The 22998-nt window shown below is 41.7% G+C and overlaps 1 pseudogene; it reads right to left on the reverse strand.

The window, feature by feature from the left end:
- Nucleotides 1-2777: 2777 nt before the first annotated feature.
- The window catches only part of LOC139406953 (glutamate receptor ionotropic, kainate 2-like), a 189213-nt pseudogene continuing 168992 nt past the window's right edge, over nucleotides 2778-22998 (reverse strand).

Genomic DNA, 22998 nt, shown 5'->3' on the forward strand with positions numbered 1-22998 from the left:
TTATCCCTTATTTATATGTTATGCATGAATTTCGTTAATACATGACATCCATAGTGGTGCTGATGCAACACCATAGATAAAACAGTAATCCCGCTGGTTATATAAATGTATCCTGGGAGGCATGTTAAACACCTATGGGCTCAGCGACCGCGGAGAGGATAGGACACAATGACCTGTATCCCAACAGTGCATTCTGGGAGATGTATCCACAGAGCCCACCGGCAGTGGCAGGTGGAGTGTGGCTTCAGACACCTGGTCCACCTAGAGAGGCCTGAGGGCCTGCCACTGGACCACTTCCCCCAGCTCACCTCTCACCCAATCGCAGTGGAGGACTACAAAACCCCCAGCTGGATACAAGTGCACCACTTCCTGGCGGTCTTCAGGGACGTTCACGCCAGAGGGGAGGTATGTATGTGCTTATTTGGTACCACTTTAGCTGAAGCTTACCTACATATAGACGACATAACACATTCATGTTACATTGCATATTGGATTCATAAGCAGTGCATAAACATACTTTTTTCCCAACCACAATACATAACAAACAGCATAAACCTGCAGTTGTGGACATATGCATTTCAGAACTTTGTACTGCTTATGAATGTGGTATGTTTGGGTTATGAATGTGTTATAAAACCTTATGTAGTTGGTAAGTACCCTCCATGTAAAGTGGTACCACTATGTATAGGTACTCTTCCCATAAACAAATCAATACATTTCATATAATGACATTACTACCCCCCCCCCCCCCCCCCCCCCTCTGATAAGTAACTGTTCTCTGATGTTGTTCCCAGCCGATGGCTGTCCACTGTAAGGCTGGTGTGGGGAGAACAGATATTTTACTTAGTTGACACAATTGATTTGATCTCAGGCACGCACGCACGCACGCACGCACGCACGCACGCACGCACACACGCACACACGCACACACACACACACACAAAGAGACCTAATAGTATCAAAAGTTTGGAAACAAATGAATAGTTATTACTTTTTTAATGATTACATTTTTTTGTAAAACCTTGCATCAATGTCAAATACATTCTATTATCTAATGTTTTGGTTGACAATACAGTTGGATATTTTCTGATGAATCTTCCAAATTATTCAACCATTTACACTTTGTACCACTGAATCTAGCAGGGTAGAAAATGGCAAGCAATACTGGTAAAAAAATAAAAATAAAATTTAAAAAAAGCAAACTAGGTCTCCCCCTGTATATTTTATTAATGGTTTCTTGAAATTACTACATTAATTTATTAATGTACAGAATAAATATTTTAAGAAACATGGACCTTGTATTTTGTATTTTCTTTTCTGGGGATGGACCCATTTGGGCATTTGGGATTGTTTGAGACACTCCAGGATGAAGTTTTCCCTAGGCACAGATGTAGGATCAGCTTCCCCTCCCCCAATCCTACACTTAACCATTAGTGTGAAAATGCAAAAGTGACCCAAGATCAGCATCTACGGGCAACTTCACCCTACTCTGAATGAGCACTCTGACTGAACGCTCATCCTTCATGATCACTGATAGATAAAAATAAAAAAACTGGATAGGTTTCTGCTATATTGCTTCCACCTGTCATGTCCCACAGTATCAGTGGTCATAGAGGAAAGTACACAAGGAATGGAAAGTTAAAACTATTGAGACACAGTCACTGTACAGCTACAGTATGTAAGCAAGGTTTAGTAGGGAGATGAGGGCAGCTCTAGAACGTCCAGATATGCTTGTCATCTCACAACAGAAACATGGGCCCTATTGAGGAGACAGTATGGACGACAGAGGAGAGAGAGGGAATGGCAGAGTGAGGGGCCCCCGGAGGCCCCAGATCGGGGGCACCCCTAAATCACCTGTAGTCAGAATGAGGGTGGAGGGGGGCTCCCACCTGCTACATATGTGAAGTCCACAGAGAATGCTAGACTGATAGAAAGTACTACAAAACTCTGTCCGTATACAAAAACGAACACGTTTTTTTTTTTTTGTAGAAATCTTGCCTTTAAACAGTAGATATTAACTCAAAATGACAGACTGTCATGTGATTTTGGACACCGTACAGCATGTTTGTGGAGTCATTGAAAGTAATATGTCAGTGCTTTACGTCGCCCGAACTTTGGCACGATAAACGCATTACAGAAGATAAACAATGAGTATTAGGGAGGTCAAGCCAAATCAATGATTACAAATGAAATAAAAACATATTATCATCTCTATTTTCTTCATACAGTTCTTATTCAACATTGTGGCACTTTGTAACATTCCTTATCATAACGACCTGTTATATGAGCTCCTTTTTTAAAAATCAACTGGACACACACACACACATGGAGATTTGACAAAAGTGTAATTGACATCAACAGAAAAAAAACAACCAAATAATTTCTTGGGGCCTCAAGATACAGTGTGATGCTCTGAACAGCTGTGTGTGCATGTGTGGGTGTGCAAAGTCACTGACTGTGAAGTGAACTCAAAGGCAGTCTCAACAGACTTGCATTTTGAGTTCTCCTCTTCGAGTCCCTATCGAGATCCATCTCAAAGATCCATCATTCTCACAATCCTTCAACTTGCCCCCTGCAAAAGTCCCTCTTGAAAACTGTTGGCCACCATGAGGTGACGCATCATCTCCAGTCATGTCCACACATCTACATTTCCACAGGAAACATGTCTACCATACTACCAAAGCTGGGGGCCAATGCAATATAGTTTCAGGTTACGTTAACATTACATTAAAGTTCATTCAATCCCTCCAGATCTTCTGGCTGTTTTTGGACCTTTTCAGGGCTATTTTTGACCTTCGACCCCAATCACGCCATGGTCTCTTTGCCTGGCAGTCTCCTGTCATTAAATGTGTGCATGTTGATGACCTCCTCAGTTTTGACGATGACTGGTGGCTGCGGCTTCTGCTTGAGCCGCCGCTGGCACTTCAGGGAGCCACGTAGCTCTTCCAGCATGGCACTGCAGAAAGAGCGCTGAAGAGGGGGAAGGAGTGGAGAAGGAGGTTGGGAGCAAAATACAGACAGAACTGGCAACCGTAACTGACAGATATAGTCAGTATACAGTATGTGGTCCATGCAAGAACAACGCTAGAGTTGTCAATATCATGCTCTAACCCACTGGTAAATGGTAAGTCACTAAATATAGTCTAACATTCTCTATGAATTGGGCGTTTAAATTACAGTGCCTTGCGAAAGTATTCGGCCCCCTTGAACTTTGCAACCTTTTGCCACATTTCAGGCTTCAAACATAAAGATATAAAACTGTATATTTTTGTGAAGAATCAACAACAAGTGGGACACAATCATGAAGTGGAACGACATTTATTGGATATTTCAAACTTTTTTAACAAATCAAAAACTGAAAAATTGGGCGTGCAAAATTATTCAGCCCCCTTAAGTTAATACTTTGTAGCGCCACCTTTTGCTGCGATTACAGCTGTAAGTCGCTTGGGGTATGTCTCTATCAGTTTTGCACATCGAGAGACTGAATTTTTTTCCCATTCCTCCTTGCAAAACAGCTCGAGCTCAGTGAGGTTGGATGGAGAGCATTTGTGAACAGCAGTTTTCAGTTCTTTCCACAGTTCTCGATTGGATTCAGGTCTGGACTTTGACTTGGCCATTCTAACACCTGGATATGTTTATTTTTGAACCATTCCATTGTAGATTTTGCTTTATGTTTTGGATCATTGTCTTGTTGGAAGACAAATCTCCGTCCCAGTCTCAGGTTTTTTGCAGACTCCATCAGGTTTTCTTCCAGAATGGTCCTGTATTTGGCTCCATCCATCTTCCCATCAATTTTAACCATCTTCCCTGTCCCTGCTGAAGAAAAGCAGGCCCAAACCATGATGCTGCCACCACCATGTTTGACAGTGGTGATGGTGTGTTCAGCTGTGTTGCTTTTACACCAAACATAACGTTTTGCATTGTTGCCAAAAAGTTCAATTTTGGTTTCATCTGACCAGAGCACCTTCTTCCACATGTTTGGTGTGTCTCCCAGGTGGCTTGTGGCAAACTTTAAACGACACTTTTTATGGATATCTTTAAGAAATGGCTTTCTTCTTGCCACGCTTCCATAAAGGCCAGATTTGTGCAATATACGAAAAGTGGTTAAAATGCATTAAAATACATTGACGGTCTTTTTTTTGTTTTGGGTCCCCATGCTGCCAAGGCAGCAGCTACTCTTCCTGGGGTCCAGCAAAATGTCCGTTTATAACATTTGTCATGATAAACTAAAGAAAATGTACATTTTCATAAAGTTTTTAACATTTCTATGTTTACTTTTTGAAAACACTTCATATTAATGGACCAAAATACCAACAAATCTCCAAATCTATAAGTAGATCCAAAAATGTCATTTCTGCCTTTGGTGCCTGGCGCTAAAAAAAAATCAAATATTTGTGGTGTTTTAAGTAGTTAATGACTTTTTTTGCAATGTAGTGGTGTAGCTAACTACTGGAACTACACACTACTTTTTGTGTGAAAAAATAACAGAAAATATGGGTGAAGTAGACATTCTGAATTGAAACATAGTTTTTGTGTTTAATAGGCTAAATTACATATTCTGTTAACATCTGACTCCAGAACCAGAGTGATCTGTTCTTTCAATGTGTGGTCTATGTCATTTCAGTTTTACATAAGAGTGCTTTAGTGTAGCTTAACTTCTTCCAGTGTGAAGTCATTTGTTATCAGAGAAGCTTTCCCAACACGAATACATGCAAGAGTGACACCTCTTGCACTGAGATGCGGTGCCTTAGACCGCTGTGCCACTTGGGAGCCCTGAGCACTTATTAACAAAACACCTACAGGAAGGTAGCTCTCCAGGAACAGGGTTGAAGAGCCCTGATAGACATAATGTTTCAGCAGACGTTATAAATATTTGACAGTCTCTTTAAGGATACATAAACCTCACCTTCTCTAGCTCTGCGTTCTGTTTAGACTTGTACAGGACCTCCCCAACGGCCACGAACAACGACAGGACCAGCCCTGCGGCCAGCACGATGAAGATGCCCCCGATGTTCTGCACCCCCAGAGCGCTGGCCTCCTTATTCTTCTCATCCTCCGGACAGCCGTTTCCCCTCCACCACTTCTCCTTCATCATGTGCAACTTCCCTTCTTCCTGCAGTTGCAGGATTGCTATGGTGATCTTGTCCCGGTACGGAGACCCTGCGGGGGACAAAAAGGACAGAAAATCAGATGATCAAAAACTATATATACTGAACAAAAAAATATAAACTCAGCATGTAAATTGTTGGTCCCATGTTTCATGAGCTGAAATAAAATATCCCAGAAATTGTCCATACGCACAAAAAGCTTATTTCTCATCCCTTTTAGTGAGCATTTCTCCTTTGCCAAGACAATCCACCCATCTGACAGGTGTGGCATATCATGAAGCTGATTAAACAGCATGATCGTCACATAGGACAGTAAAAGTCCACTCTAAAATGTGCAGTTTTGTCACACAACACAATGCCACAGTTTTTAAGGAGCGTGCAATTGGCATTTTGTCTACCGTAAACAGTCTACAACATCGTTTTAGAGAATTTGGCAGTACGTCCCACCAGCCTCACAACCGCAGACCACGTGTAACCACGCCAGCCCAGGACCTCCATATTTCGGCTTCTTCACCTGTGGGATCATCCGAGACCAGCCAACCCGAGACCAGCTGATGAAACTAAGGAGTATTTCTGTCTGTAATAAAGCCCTTTAGTGGCTAAAACTTATTCTGATTGACTGGGCTTGACTCCCCAGTGGGCGGACCTGGCTCACACGTGGGTGGGCCCATGCCCTCCCAGACCAAACCAAGACAGCGCCCCTCGTGAAATCCATAGATTAGGGCCTAATGAATTTATTTCAATTGACTGATTTCCATATATGAACTTTAACTCAGTAAAAACATTCAAATTGTTTATATTTTTGTTCAGTATAAATAAAACGTCATAGAGTGAATGAATTTGTTATGAGGTTAATTAATTCAAAGACTACTCATTATTCATGCTTTCATTATTCATGCGATTCTGTCCCGGCACAGAGAAGCTTGCAGGGACCAAAAGGACAGGAGATCAGAAAATGTAGAAAGAAATAATGTTTTTTTGCATCAGATTGGCTTATTAAGTGAATAAATGCATGTTGACAAATTTCCCCTTTGGGGATCAATAAAGTATTAATATTATCTTATTTGATTTTATCTTAAGTCAAAATGTATTGTTCAATGGCAATTATTTTGCATTCAATGGTGCACAGCAAATTTGCAATCATTATTTTAACACCCCACAGTGTTAAATTGAACCCTTTCTTAGAAATTATGTGACCATCTCAAGGAGTGTTAAACTAACACTTTTCAATGTGTTGATAAACTAACGCCTCCAAGAGTGTTGGGTCCCTAACACCGTGGGTGTTGCAAATTCGGATTTAGAGTACATTTAAACTGTATTACAGCTGATGCTATGACACTTTTTCAGTGTTAGGGAATTAAAACCTGAGGTTACAGTAACAACATTTTGTGTGTTGTTATAACACTGTTGCACGTAAAGCCATACTTGTATATTTATTTCCTAGAGTGCCTTTTCAGTACCACCCATGACTAGTAACAGAGACATGATTGTTGCATTCATTGGTTTTCAGTCCTTCACCAAGTGAGTGCCTAAGTAAATATTTTATCATAACATTATAATTTTTTTGATGACAATACATTCCTGTTCTTGACAATACCATACCCGGACAGCGTATAGTCTTACCCTAACACAGTGGTCTGAAACTCCTGGTTGGCAGGCCACATCAGCAAGTCACATTATGCTGACTTGCGAAGTGTGATATCATTCCTATTGGAATCCAGACAGTTAGAATATCCAACAATTGGAACTATTATTCACCTGCAATCTGCAGTCAGAATGACTGCCAAGGTAGGGAAGAATGATAAATGAGACTACCTAGTGGCACAGCGGTCTAAGGCACTGTATCTCAGAGCAAGAGGCATCACTACAGTTCCTCGTTCATATCCAGGCTGTATCACATCCAGCCGTGATTGGGAGTCCCATTCAACTGCGCACAATTGGCCCAGCGTTATCCAGGTTTGGCGGGGGTAGGCCATCATTGTAAATAAGAACTGTTCTTAACTGACTTGCTTAGTTAAATAAAGGTAAAATAAAAAAATATATAAAAAAATGTTTTAAAATGAACTGGAAACACAATCTCAATAACGGGTGAAATAAGTTCCGCCATTTACAGATTGGATTAGTTTAGAGAAATGTATGTTATTTATCTTTGTGTAGTATAAGATCATTTAATCAATCAATGCATGCAGAAACAAAGATATTAAAACAAACTATTCTAAAAAGCAATCTGCAACAAAGCATGCTGGGAAATATGATATTGAGGCCCCTCCCATGTCTTTTCCACTCAGAGTGAAGTTTTTTTCACTCAGTCGAGTAACAACAACGCCATGTGGTGTTGATTCCACTGTGATTCAAATAACACTTCGTCAATTTCAATCCCACTGGTGTTAACGCCACTAGAATCCTTTTACCTCAAAGCCAACATTTTTACACAGACCAATTTGCTGTGTGGGTATGGGGATCAACTTGTTGGCCTCTTTAGTTTATGAGCATAACCTGTCATGTAAGTCCTCCATCCTCCTATTCATCGCTAATCCTCAGAGTATCTTGGACAGGCTACAGAATTAGCATCTTGTTCTCAAGCGGGCATTACAACACTACAAGGCGTTGGTGACACTGGGCATTGTGTTCCGGAGGAGCAGAGCTCCCGTTGATTCTGATGAATAACCACTGTGTGTATGTGTCATAAATGGTGTATGTAAACAGAAGAGCCCGGTAGGGGATTCACAGTGTGTGTGTGTGTGTGTGTGTGTGTGTCCATATGCGTGTGCCAACTCCCCAAATCCGCAGACAGTGGGAGAACGCTGGAATTAGCAACAGCGTATTGGGACACAGCGGGAGCCTCAGTGATCGAAGGAAAAGTAATCACTCCGAGGTTACCGAGTAGGACTGCTGCCTCCCTCTCCTCTCCCTATTCCAGAGCATAACACTTCAACGTCCTAGGCAGCTACTACACGCAGTCTCCCTCTGACGCAGCCAATACCCGATTAATGCTTACTGGGGTTTTTATTTATATTTCATGTTAGTGTTTTAGTGTTTTGTTTTTAGTGTTTTTTTGTTTTTAGTGTTTTTTTTTTTTTTTTTTTTTTTGTGTTAGTGTTTTTATAATGTGATTATTTAACTTCTTCAGTCTTTTTTCTCAATTTGTTGGTGCTGAGTGGATCGTGTGTGTGATTGTGTGATTGCGAGTACATGTGTGAATGCATACCTGAGTGTGTGTAAAAGAGGCGCCACAGAGGCTTTTGTTCATAAGACAGTTTACTATTGGATCCTATGCTTCCCTCTACACCCCCCTCCTTCCATCTCCATCTTTCTTCATTTCATCTATCACTATCCGTCATATTCTCATCTACTCTGCTCAAAAGTATTGAGCGCCTTTCTGATCTCTGACTGTTATAGAGACCTTGATTGGATGATTGGTTCAACAAGCTCTCACAGACTCAAGCAGAATTAGATGTGTTTTTGTTTCTCCCGTTGCCCTATATCGTTCTATTTCTCCAAACATCAAATTTCAAAGTTAAAAGGTTAAGTTTAGGCACTCATTCCGAATGGTTAAGGTAAGGGTTAATGTTTGGGATAGGGCTAAACATTTTTTTTTTAAACAGCCTCCCTGACTGAGATCAAACACACAACTTTCTGAGTCATGGGATTATACCCATCCACCATGCCCGTCACGTGGTGAACTTGAGACCAAGGATCCAACCAGTTTTCGAAGTCTCCTGATTCTTCTCAGCTTCAAATTATTCATGATTCCATGATTTCCATGACGCAACGCAACGCGGAGTGCTTGGACACAGCCCTTAGCCGTGGTATATTTGTCATATACCACATACCCCAGAGGTGCTTAGTGCTATTATAAACTGGTTACCAACTTAAATAGAGAAGTAAAAAATACATGTTTTGTCATACCCATGGTATACAGTCTGATATACCACGGCTGTCAGCCAATCAGAATTCAGTGCTCAACCACTCAGTTTATAAAAACCTTGAGGGTTTTATCCCTACAACAGAGTGCAATGGGGATTTTAGAAAACAACAGCTAACAAAAGCTAACCAAGTTACATCAAACTCTGAAATGACAGCTAACATTCCCTTTTAATTTTCTTCAGCTGTTTTACATTGACATGTATATCCATATTAATGATGCTGCTGCATGATTTTGCCTGGTCAGAAAAACGGCTAGAAGACATCCGACACTGTTTGCTTTCTTTGGCAGGGGGAAGATTGAATGAATATTTTGTTTTGTTGCCGAGGTCTGAGTTGCAAACATCAAGGTTCATACAAACATAGTCACACCCTGATCTGATAAACCTGTCTTTGTGCTTGTCTCCACCTAGCTCCAGGTGTCACCCATCTTCCTCATTATCCCCTGTGTTCTCTGTTTGTCTGTTGCCAATTCGTTTTGTTTTGTAAAACCTACCAGCGGTTGTTCCCCTGCTCCAGTCTGTTCTTGCTCCTGTTTTCTAGTCCTTCCTGCTTTTGACCCTTCTGCCTGCCCTGAGCCTGCCTGCCATTCTATACCTTGCCCCACCTCTCTGGATTATTGACCCCTCCCTGCCCTGACCCTGCCTGCCGTTCTGGACCATTTGCACCTTCTCTGGATTACTGACCCCTGCCTGCCTTTGACCTGTCATTTGCCTGCCCCTGTGTTAGAAATAAACGTTTCTTTCTTTGACACTGTCTGCACCCAGAGCGCTTCAATGTAGAGTCGGGCACCTGTCGGGCATTTCTCGCTCAGTGTTCCCTAATCATCCAGCTGCAGCCTTCCTCCTTCCCGCTGATGTCCGGGAGGGCTCTCGCCTGGGCTACGGCAGTACGGGAACAACAGTCGGCCATATGCTTTAATCTGGAGGAGTTCGTTGCAGAGGTAAAGAAGGTTTTTCAATGCTCCATTGCCCGGGAGAGAGGCTGCCCGGAAGCTACTCCAGCTTCTGCAAGGCTCCCGCAGTGTGGCAAACTACACAGTGGATTTCTGCACGTTGACAGCTGAGAGTGCCTGGAACCCGGAAGCCCTGTTCGACGTGTTCCTTCACGGATTATCGAAGGTGATTTAAAGAAGAGCACGCAGCCCGGGAGCTGCCCCTGGACCTCGACTCCCTCATAGCCTTGATAATACGGATCGATGGGCGGCTACGGGGACATAGGAGGGAAAGGGAGTCTGTTCCCTGTCGCCAACATTCGTCCTCGATTTCCACCTCGCCCCGGGAGGAATCCCGGAAATCCCCGAACCCCACATTTCCAAGTGGATCCGATGTCCCCCGAGTTCTCTCGGAGATGATTCTTCGCTACCTGGTCCCCGCCAATCCCAACACCTGGAGACAGCCGCTCGTGTGGGTAGAGTATACGCGCAACACCCTCTCTTGCTCAGCCACTGGTCTCTCGCCTTTTGAATGTTCTCTGGGATATTAGCCCTGCTCTTCCCGGAGCAAGAGGTCAGCATACCCTCGGCCCAGATGTTCATCTGTCGCTGTCGCCGTACCTGGAAGAGAGCCCAGTCGGCTCTTCTCAAGACTCTCCTGTGAAGATATGAAGGATCAGGTTACAGTAGGTCCGCTATACAGCACCCCGCAGAAATGGAAGTTAAAAATCTCTTTGTTACAACAGAGAGATTTTGTAGTACTGTAACATCCAAGATTGGATAATGAAGCAATATTTCTGTAATCCAAACAGTTGGAATGGTCCATTGGTTCCAATTATGTCAGATCAGTTGTTGTTTTGGGATCTCATTAAGGACAGTATAACAACATAACTGTCTCTCTGAATGTGTATATTTCCCATCCAAATGTTGTGGAACTTATAGGATTACATATGAAACTATTTGTGAGAAGATGAAATGTGATCTTGGCCTTCTAAATGAGAAAATGTTTTTTCATGTAAAGTTTATCATGTCAGTAACCACGCCCACAGACATTACCCAAAACGTATTGGAACACCCTTTTCCCCCAAGTGTTTAAAAGGACCCGCTGAAGAACTCTCTATAGACCAGTTAAGTGCAGCACCAGCTGAATATGTTACAAATGGTTAAGAAAACTACAAGACTAAAGACCAAACAGGCGGGCTGTGTTGAACAGGATGACACGAATGGTTAGACTATGAGACCAGAAAAATGTGGAGTGTGGCTGCACGTAGAAATGGTAGGAATTTAAATCTCTAGAGACCAGTTAATTGCCAGGTTGCTATGGGCGTGTTTAAATGGTTCTAGCTCTACATTAGACCAGCGTGACCGACAGTGTGAGCTGAAAGGTACGGAATGGTTAGAAACTCTGAAACTCTCAAAGAAGACGACTACACAGGAACATTCAGTCCGCAGCTAGTTAGTTAAGTAGTACTTTAGTCTAGTTGAAGTACTTTAGTCTAGTAAACTCGACCAAAGACGAGAAGACAAAGAACAATTTACTCTCACCACCATAGATACCTCTATTCTAATGAACAGAGCCTGCTGAACAATGCGGGGTAGACCTATGGAGGATCCGTTCTCACAGACACTCCGAAACCTACAACTGCAAAGGGCATGGTGGACAACCAGAGGCTTTCTGTTGAAGTACTCCCAGTAGATGGATCGACTGTTTCAAACAGAGACAGCAAAGCCATACACATGTAAATATGTACATTGCAATTATTTTGAAAGAGTGACCATTCATGTGTATTCGTATTCCAATGAGCATAGGTATCAGCTGTATTTAGTGGAAGTCCTTTGTCTCCCCCTTTCTTTCTCGTTTGAATCCGACATTTTGTGTAACAAGCCATCATATTGGTTTTGTCCACTAGGGACCTTTCATTGCATAGTGTTAGTAACCAACCATACCACGTGTAAGCTATCTTGTTTTTGTGTTTATGTAATTCTGTGTGATTATTTAGTTAGTAAATAAATAAATTTAGCCAATTTGTATATCGCTGATTCATCATTTATGTTTGGGTTCGTGCAGATATCCAAGGGTTTTTCGACATTCAGAATGAGACTTAAGGTAAATAAAAATGTATTAATTGACTGATGTAAGAGATATTTATATCTTTAGAGTTTAGTCAGGAGATAGTAACTCGTTAAATAACCTTTCCCGTGGTGCCCCAGATTACTACTTAACTAGTGTAATAATTGAATGTGGTATGTAATTATTGTATAAGATAACAGTCGAACACATTGATGATAGTCAAGACACCACAACCACCTCCAGGAATCGATGACAGGCGGACAGCCACAGGACCCCTGGCTGTCCACTTGGGATCTGCCCCTCCGGGTAGAGTCCTGCAAACTGTCCACCCGTTTTATCGGCCCTTTCCCCATCTCCAAGATTCTTAGGTCCTCTGCTGTTCTTCTTCTGTTGCCCCGTACCCATCCCACTTTTCATGTGTCTAGGATTAAACCTATTTCTCACAGCCCTTTGTCTCCCATTCCCCTAAATCCCTGAGCACACTAGGTAAATAATCTGTTGATGTGCCCTTGAGCAGGAGCAAGGGACTTAACTGCTCATGTATGTCACTCAGGATAAGAGCATCTGCTAAACAACAAATGTAAGATGTAGGTGGGGGGGGCCACAACCAAATCTTGCTAAGGTTCCCTAAAAGGAAAGAGGCGCCCCTGTGTGTAATACTTAGCTATTGAAATGCAAGCAACAGGTGATGAGAGCAGCAACAGAAAATATTACAATACAAGAATACAATATTTCCCTCAAGTCAACCATACCAAGATGATTGTAATACAGTCATCAGTACCATTCATATTTTTAACCTACTGGACCTCCTTAGCACAAACAAACAAGAACATTAAACAAATATGATTCACTTTATTTTAAATTATGATGTAATGGTGAATGAAGCACATTGTAAATGTGGTAGCTGCAAGCTGTCTTTACATCCCTCTCAGTCCAATCCCCACTGACAGCTATAGTAGAGGGGTTGAGAATACAAGAGAAGAGGGTGTGGGGACTAGGTGGAGGTTCAGATCTGCTGGACAGTTACACTCCTATAGCTTATCAACCAGTTAGTTATTAGAATCAGGTACACTGGATAAGGGTTGGACAAAACCTACGAGACGGTTACGCTCCAGGAGAGCCCTGTATCAGATCAAGCTGGATCTTGTGTCGAGTCTGTAGGTTCCAAATCGATCTGGTCATCCTCAACGTGGTACTCCAGCCCTCGGGGGCCTGACTGGTGTCACACTTTTTCCACTACCCCAGCTAACACACCTGATTAAACTAATTGCATTCCGAGGAATAGAGTCCTGTAGAGAATCACCTGAAAAACATAAATGGTGTCACAATTACTTTGTTTGTAAAAGGTAGCATCATTGAAACTTTTTAAAAACCAAGCAATGCTCTCATATCGAACCTACATGCTTGTGGTTGGCAAAGAAAGCAAACAGGCACATGTAACAAACATCCATTGTATATTATCAATGTGTTCACAGAGTTGGATCATGTCCACATGATGGGAGCCTAGGAGCCTGGGAGTCTAAATGTGGATTCTCTAGGGCCTTCTCTCTGGTCACTGCATGATGAATCATCAATGCTCAGGGTGGGGACCGACAGCCCATGTCAGTTTGTGGATCTATGATCTCATCATTGCAATGTGAAAGGTAGATCTACATTTGCTGCAGCATAGCCTATGCTAATGTACAGTTGAAGTCGGAAGTTTACATACACCTTAGCCAACTACATTTAAACTCAGTTTTTCACAATTCCTGACATTTAAACCTAGTAGAAATTCCGTGTTTTAGGTCAGTTAGGATCACCTAACTTTAATAATGTGAAATGTCAGAATAATAGAGAATTATTTATTTCAGTTTTTATTTCTTTCATCACATTCCCAGTGGGTCAGCAGTTTACATATATTCAATTAGTATTTGGTAGCATTGCTTTTAAATTGTTTAACTTGGGGCAAACATTTTGGGTAGCCTTCCACAAGCTTCCCACAATAGGTTGGGTGAATTTTGGGATGGGATTGAGGTCAGGGCTTTATGATGGCCACTCCAATACCTTGACTTTGTTTTCCTTAATACGTTTTTTCACAACTTTGGAAGTATGCTTGGGGTCATTGTCTATTTGGAAGACCCATTTGCGACTTCAAGACGGATGTCGTGAGATGTTGCTTCAATATATCCACATCATTTTCCTGCCTCATGGGGCCATCTATTTTGTGAAGTGCACCAGTCCCTCCTGCAGAAAAGCACCGCCACAACATGATGCTGCCACCCCGGTGCTTCACGGTTGGGATGGTGTTCTTCGGCTTGCAAGCCGCCCCCACTTTTTCCTCCAAACATAACGATGGTCATTATGGCCAAACAGTTCTATTTTTGTTTCATCAGACCAGAGGACATTTCTCCAAAAAGTACGATCTTTGTCCCCATCTGCAACTGCAAACCGTAGTCTGGCTTTTTTATGGCGGGTTTGGAGCAGTGGCTTCTTCCATGCTGAGCGGCCTTTCAGGTTATGTTGATATAGGACTCGTTTTACTGTGGATATAGATACTTTTGTACCTGTTTCCTTCAGTATCTTCACAGGGTCCTTTGCTGTTGTTCTGGGGTTGATTTGCACTTTTCGCACCAAAGTACGTTCATCTCTAGGAGACAGAATGCGTCTCCTTCCTGAGCGTTATGACGGCCGCGTGATCCCATCGTGTTTATACTCGCATACTATTGCTTGCACAGATGAACGTGGTGCCTTCAGGCATTTGGAAATTGCTCGCAAGGATGAACCAGACGTGTGGAGGTCTACAATTTTTTTCTGAGGTCTTGGCTGTTTTATTTTTATTTTCTCATGATGTCAAGCAAAGAGGCACTGTGTTTGAAGGTAGGCCTTGAAATACATCCACAGGTACATCTCAAATTGACTCAAAGTATGTCAATTAGCATATCAGAAGCTTCTAAAGCCAGTTTCTGTAATTCTCCAAACTGTTTAAAGGCACAGTCAACTTAGTGTATGTAAACTTCTGACCCACTGGAATTGTGAGGCAGTGAATTATAAGTGAAATAATCTGTCTGTAAACAATTGTTGGAAAAATTACTTGTGTCATGCACAAAGTAGATGTCCTAACCGACTTGCCAAAACTATAGTTTGTTAACAAGAAATATGTGCAGTGGTTGAAAATGAGTTTTAATGACTCCAACCTAAGTGTATGTAAACTCTTATTCACTTTTTTGGTGCCCACTCCTGAAAGAGAGGTTTCATTAGACTCCATTGAACAACAAGATAGGCCGGTCCAGTATATTACCCTCCAGCAGTCTCTAATAATGGTCACATTGTTTGACCATACACTACTGTTATACAGTTTGCTACATTAGCTTGTAACACCGTCCACTACATTAGACTAACTGATAATACGTCTACATCATCGCATATTACAGTACATTCCCATTGACTTCCATTAGCCCGCTGTGTGCGTCAGTGAGCATGGCCGGTCTGTGTGTGTTCTTACACCAGCTCAGTTTGTACACTCACATCCACCCTCCTAGTAACAGTCTGACTGCAGGAGTAGCCTACCTCTCATTGTTAGTCATCCTATTCCTCTCCTTCATCTGTGGTTGGTCAAAGATAGACTCCATCTCCTCCATATAGCCAGGGGTGTAGTGGGTCACCTCCTCCAGAAACTTCTCATAGCTGGCTCGAACCTAGGGGTGTCACATTGGTGGGAGATGTACACATTCTTACACACACCCACGTACGTAGATAAAGGCAGGTTTCCAGTAGAACATCATGTTATTACAATATTGAGAAAATTGTGTAAATGTACAACAACAAAAAATGTGTTCTGTACTTACTTTGATAGGGGGTTGTACTGTATTTTCAAATGTGTAGATAGATAAAAGGTGGATATCGATATCCTTGATCTAGGAAACTATTACAAAAAACTTCATATCAGATCTAGACTGCTAGAAACAAATATAACTTTCTAATACCAATGTTAATTAGCTATTTATTAATCTCTTCAAGTACTTAAAAAAATAGGAACTCAACCCGGCTGTTTACAACTAACATTAGACAACTAGCTAGGAATCGTAGCTAAGACCTGAATGTCTCTCTGGTGGATGAAGTTAACTAGCTAGATCAAAGCAATGTATAATCATAAATAGCTAGCTAGCTGGCTACATAACTGGCTAGTTAACTAACGTCATAACTTTTAGGACCTAGACGTGTTTGCTGACAGGAAAAACTATTATTGGCTACTAGGAGGAGGAATGTAAAGCTAACTAGCAAGCCTGTAGCTAGTTGTTAACGGTGTGGCATTGCCGAAGAAGACCGAAGATCGCCAGGGCCGGTTTCCCGATAACGATGGAATTTAGACTTACCACTGTTTTAACAATGCATCTTTCCTACAACAGCCGAAAGATGTAACATGCATTTTCCAAAACACCATGCAGAGAAAATGTTCGCTAAGTGGGTCATTGAGTTGTGTGTCCATTCCGATAGGCTCAAAAGAAAGGAAGCACTGCTCTCAGATTACCATTCTCCATCTAACCTTAGTGGCAATCAGCAGTTGCTACTACCATTTTTGGACTTATAAAATTAATGATATGCACCCATTGATTCTTGAAGAATATAACTTATAGATGCGGTAGCTGTCGTACCCTATCAGAACCCAACATATGTAAACAAACACTATATAGACTCAAAATATGGTTAAAACTCTCATTTTGTTATCATGGATAACTTGCATCCATAGCAAGGTTACATTTCTCCAGCCACATACCTCCGTTGAATCAGGGGTGGGGTGACGGCTTTCTTATTGTTTCTACTGCTGATTGCTGCCTTAACATGATAATTATTCTACAAAACTGATGACGGATCAGCTCCTAGACAGATATAACCTATGGTTACAAATATTGAGGCAACTTATTCCTATGCTTGCCCTATAATAGTCCACTAAATCAAGATTTGGCACATCATTGCACACGTTACACATCATGAAATACACTCAGTTTATTAGGTACACCCATCTAAACTCAGCAAAATAAGAAACTTCCTCTCACTGTCAACTGCATTTATTTTCAGCAAACTCAACATGTGTAAATATTTGTATGAACATAAGATTCAACAACTGAGAGCTGCATTAAGTACTGCAGTGCATCTCCTCCTCATGGAGTGCACCAGATTTGCCAGTTCTTGCTGTGAGATGTTACCCCACTCTTCCACCAAGGCACCTGCAAGTTCCCGGACATTTCTAGGGGGAATGGCCCTAACCCTCACCCTCCGATCCAACAGGTCCCAGATGTGCTCAATGGGATTGAGATCTGGGCTGTTCGCTGGCCATGGCAGAACACTGACATTCCAGTCTTGCAGGAAATCACGCACAGAACAAGCAGTATAGCTGGTGGCATTGTCATGCTGGAGGGTCATGTCAGTATGAGCGTGCAGGAAGGGTACCAATTGAGGGAGGAGGTTTTCTTCCCTGTAACGCACAGCGTTGAGATTGCCTGAAATGACATGCTCAGTCCGATGATGCTGTGACACACCGCCCCAGACCATGACAGACCCACCTCCACCAAATCGATCCCGCTGCATTGTACAGGCCTCAGTGTAACACTCATTCCTTCGACGATAAACGCGAATCCGACCATCACCCCTGGTGAGACAAAACCGCGACTCGTCAGTGAAGAGCACTTTTTGCCAGTACTGTCTGGTCCAGCGACGGTGAGTTTGTGCCCATAGGCAACGTTGTTGCTGGCGATGTCTGGTGAGGACCTGTTTAAAATAGGCCTACAAGCCCTCAGTCCAGTCTCTCTCAGCCTATTGCGGACAGTCTGAGCACTGATGGAGGGATTGTGCGCGTTCCTGGGGTAACTCAGGCAGTTGTTGTTGCCATCCTGTACCTGTCCTGCAGGTGTTATGTTCGGATGTACTGATCCTGTGCAGGTGTTGTTACACGGATGAGGATGATCAGCTGTCCCATAGGGGGGTGCACAATTGGCCCTGCGTAGTCCTGGTTAGGGTTTGACCGGGGTAGGCCGTCATTATAAATATGATCCACCTCTACACAGACGACACCATTCTGTATACTTCTGGCCCTTCTTTGGACACTGTGTTAACAACACTCCAGGCGAGCTTCAATGCCATACAACTCTCCTTCCGTGGCCTCCAATTGCTCTTAAATACAAGTAAAACTAAATGCATGCTCTTCAACCGATCGCTGCCTGCACCTGCCCGCCTGTCCAACATCACTACTCTGGACGGCTCTGACTTAGAATATGTGGACAACTACAAATACCTAGATGTCTGGTTAGACTGTAAACTCTCTTTCCAGACTCACATCAAACATCTCCAATCCAAAGTTAAATTTAGAATTGGCTTCCTATTTCGCAACAAAGCATCCTTCACTCATGCTGCCAAACATACCCCTGTAAAACTGACCATCCTACCAATCCTCGACGATGTAATTTACAAAATAGCCTCCAATACCCTACTCAATAAATTGGATGCAGTCTATCACAGTGCCATCCGTTTTGTCACCAAAGCCCCATATACTACCCACCACTGCGACCTGTACGCTCTCGTTGGCTGGCCCTCGCTTCATACTCGTCGCCAAACCCACTGGCTCCAGGTCATCTACAAGACCCTGCTAGGTAAAGTCCCCCTTTATCTCAGCTCGCTGGTCACAATAGCAGCACCCACCTGTAGCACACGCTCCAGCAGGTATATCTCTCTGGTCACCCCCAAAACCAATTCTTCATTTGGCCGCCTCTCCTCCTAGTTCTCTGCTGCCAATGACTGGAACGAACTACACAAATCTCTGAAACTGGAAACACTTATCCCCCTCACTAGCTTTAAGCACCAGCTGTCAGAGCAGCTCACAGATTACTGCACCTGTACATAGCCCAGCTATAATTTAGCCCAAACAACAACCCCTTTCCCTACTGTATTTATTTATTTTGTTCCTTTGCAACCCATAATTTCTCTCTACTTTGCACATTCTTCCACCGCAAAAAAAACTATTCCAGTGTTTTACTTGCTATATTGTATTTACTTCGCCACCATGGCCTTTTTTTGCCTTTACCTCCCTTATCTCACCTGCTCACATTGTAGATAGACTTATTTTTCTACTGTATTATTGACTGGATGTTTGTTTTACTCCATGTGTAACTCTGTGTCGTTGTATGTGTCAAACTGCTTTGCTTTATCTTGGCCAGGTCGCAATTGTAAAGGAGAACTTGTTCTCAACTTGCCTACCTGGTTAAATAAAGGTAATTAATTTATTTTTTTGCAGCACGTGACAAATAAACTTTGATTTTTTTTACTGAAGTATTTTACAAATACAAATATATTTCAAATAGTTAGAATGCATAGTAATAATGTTTGGTGGCAGGACTATTATCAGCTCTTCTGGGGAAAAAACCCTGCAAATTAATACAAAAAACGATGTTTTAAGTGAAATATTAGCTTTTGTTTGAAGTCGAAAAAAAGACTGGCAATTCAAAAGCTAATTTGAACTATGCACTAACACGGCTTTCATTATAAGCAGCTTGACTACTGCTAGAGTACTGTAGCTTTACTTCAACAACAGATGGACTCATATTGGATGGGTTGATTAGGATTCAACCTTCTTTCAAACAGCTTAATACATACTCTTAGAGTAGGTTTACACCATCAATGTACCAGTTAATGTAAACATGTCTGTGTAAGACACACGCAATCTGCCATCTGGGATTCTGTTCAACGTTCCTAAGCTTGACATACCCATTGGTTCTTCAAGGATCAATCTGCAGTTCAAACAACAACAAAGCCAACACCCCACCACTGTTTTGGTAAAAAGCGAAAGAATTGGTGGTGGAGAAGTAATAATAATATTAATGTAACCACTCAAATTCATCGATAGCTCTATGGATACAAAATGAACATTTTAACCATATTCCGAGGCTAAACAGTGTTGGTTTCTAATGACATTGTTAACAAACAATTGAGTAGAACAAGCATATATTTTTGGGTTCTGATAGGATATGACAATCGGACTAAGCTCATGAGGCATTTATTATACAAGTTATATTCTTAAAGAAGCAATGGGTGTGTGTAAATCATTTTAAAGTAAAAATATATATTAAGCAATTGCAAATGTACCCTTTAAATACTATAACTTATAAATGTCTCAAGTGCACAGCGCAACTGCCTGTCACGACTTCCGCCGAAGTCTTGTTCGGGCGGTGTTCGGTGGTCGACGTCAGTGATCCATTTTTCATTGTCGATTGGTTGGAACACGTTGTGTATTTAAACCTGTTTACAACTCTTGTCCTTGTCGGAGATTGTTTGATTGTATGTTTATGTATTATGTGTTGGTGCGCAACGGGTTTTGTACCCACTTTTTATTTATTCTGTAATTTTGGTTTTGGAGTTTTGTTAAGTTTATTAAACCACTCCATTTATACCAAGTTCGATTCTCCTGCTCCTGACTTGCCTGCCACCAACATGCACCCATTACACTGTCTTACCCTATCATAACCTAAAATATAAGGTTGCATTACTCCATTGTTTATAACAAGAACATAAACCATGTATAGCTTCAAAATACTGTATGTACAAATGCTGTCAACTACCTTGTTTCAGTAGACTTATGTATTAGGCTTGGTCAAATGTTGGGTAAAGGAGCTGTTTTGCAGACACAGATTACACCTAGTCTTGGATCCTAAATAATTTAGATTTTCCATTGATCTGGATTTTTTGTCCAGAACTAGGCTTAATCTGTGTCTGGGAAAACCTCCCCATAACGTTTAAATGAGTGGAGTGGGATTGAAATATGTTTACATTACAAGTACATTATTGGGGTAAACCTACTCTAAAAGCATGTATTCGGCCATTTGAGAGAAGGTTTGAATCCTAATCAACCCATCCAATGTGAGTACATCTGTTGAAGTACAGTAGATCAGTAAAGCTACAGTACTCGAGCAGTAGTTCAAACTGCTAAAGATGAAAGCCTTGTTAGGTCAAATGAGCTTTTGAATTTCCTGTCTTTTTCGGCTTCAGACAAAAGCTAATATTTCACTTAAAAAAGCTGATAACCTTTATTAATAGATATATAGAAGAAAAAACATGTCATATCAGGCATGCAATAGGAGATAATTTAGCAATGTGTGCGATGGAATTCCTTTTTTAAATGATTATTTTGTCATTTTACCCAATTTTTCTCATCGCTGTAACTCTGCAATGGGCTCGGGAGAGGCGAAGGTCGAGATACGTGTCCTCCAAAACATGACCCACCTAGCCATGCTGCTTCATAATAAACTGCTCGTTAACCAGGAAGATAGCCCCAGGGGTAGCAGTGGTCTCTGTGGCCCCATCATGAACACAATAACCCCAGTGACACTGGGATTAGAAAACACCAGCAACAGCTTTCCCGCCCGTTTCCCCTGGAGTCCATGAGATCTGACACAGCATATACAGGGCCTTCGGAAAGTATTCAAACCCCATGATCTTTTCCACATTTTGTTATCAAATCAAATGTATTTATAAAGCCCTTCTTACATCAGATGATGTCGCAAAGTGCTGTGCAGAAACCCAGCCTAAAACCCCAAACAGCAAGCAATGCAGGTGTAGAAGCACGGTGGCTAGGAGAAACTCCCTAGAAAGGCCAGAACCTAGGAAGAAACCTAGAGAGGAACCAGGCTATGAGGGGTGGCCAGTCCTCTTCTGGCTGTGCATGACATCATTTTCGGGAATTTTCAAAGCTGTTTAAAGGCACAGTCAACTTCGTGTATGTAAACTTCTGACCCACTGGAATTGTGATACAGTGAATTATAAATGAAATAATCTGTCTGTAAACAATTTTTGGAAAAATTACTTGTGTCGTGCACAAAGTAGATGTCTTAACATACTTGCCAAAACTCGAGTTTGTTAACAAGAAATGTGTGGAGTGATTGAAAAACGAGTTTTAATGACTCCAACCTAAGTGTATGTAAACTTCCGACTTCAACTGTATGTGCCTTTCCAAAAAATGTCCAATCAATTGAATTTAACATAGGTGGACACCAATCAAGTTGTAGAAACATCAAGGATGATCAATGGAACCAGGATGCACCTGAGCTCAATTTAGAGTTTCATTGCGAAGCATCTGAATAAACTATTTCAGTTTTTTTATTTGCAATAAATTCGCAAACATTTCTGCAAAACTGTTTTCCCTTTGTCATTATGGGGTATTGTGTGAAGATTGCTGAGAAAAATTTCCAAAGGCACTGTACATTATGGGCCGTACATATGAAGCGACAGAGTAGGAGTGCTGATCTAGAATTTGGTACCCCCTTTCCATGTGATCTTGTTCATTACTTTCCAAAAGTTAAAACTTATCTTAGATCAACAATCATACTCTGAGCTCCAGGAATACGGAACCAGAACCTCCTCTGTGGTACATCATCTTTATATGCCAGGCAAAAATGTTGCCCAAACACAAAAGGCTGGGTATGTCTGGTGTATTATGATGCACTGTATGTGTCAAGTGGAACAGTGTTTACACATACCAACTGAAATGCCAGAGAAAAAACTGATTTGTGATCCTGTAGCTATCTATGTCAGGCATGGTATTTTCAAATGTCAATCTGTACAATTGTCTTAATGTGTGGGGAAATACTAGATTCTATGTAGAATTCCTATACATATTATTGTCCATTTCCCCTTCACTTGAACCCTTACCTCCCAAACTCAGTCATAACAATTCATTCTTCTACCCTTTCAAGTATGCATACAGTACATTACATTAGCCATATCTGTCTCAAACCTCCAAACTCCAACCTTTATCTGCTTGCCTTGATATACATGGTCATTGACAGGTAGAACGTGCAATGGGTGATGGGCAATATGGTCAACATGGGCAATATAGGAGTTATGGGTGATTCAGGAGATATGAATGGTGTAGACAATAAGCGATATAGGTGATAATAGCGATATGTGCGATATAGACGATACAGACTATAAGGACAATA

Source organism: Oncorhynchus clarkii, chromosome 4 (genome assembly GCF_045791955.1).
Source record: "Oncorhynchus clarkii lewisi isolate Uvic-CL-2024 chromosome 4, UVic_Ocla_1.0, whole genome shotgun sequence".
NCBI lineage: Eukaryota > Metazoa > Chordata > Actinopteri > Salmoniformes > Salmonidae > Oncorhynchus > Oncorhynchus clarkii.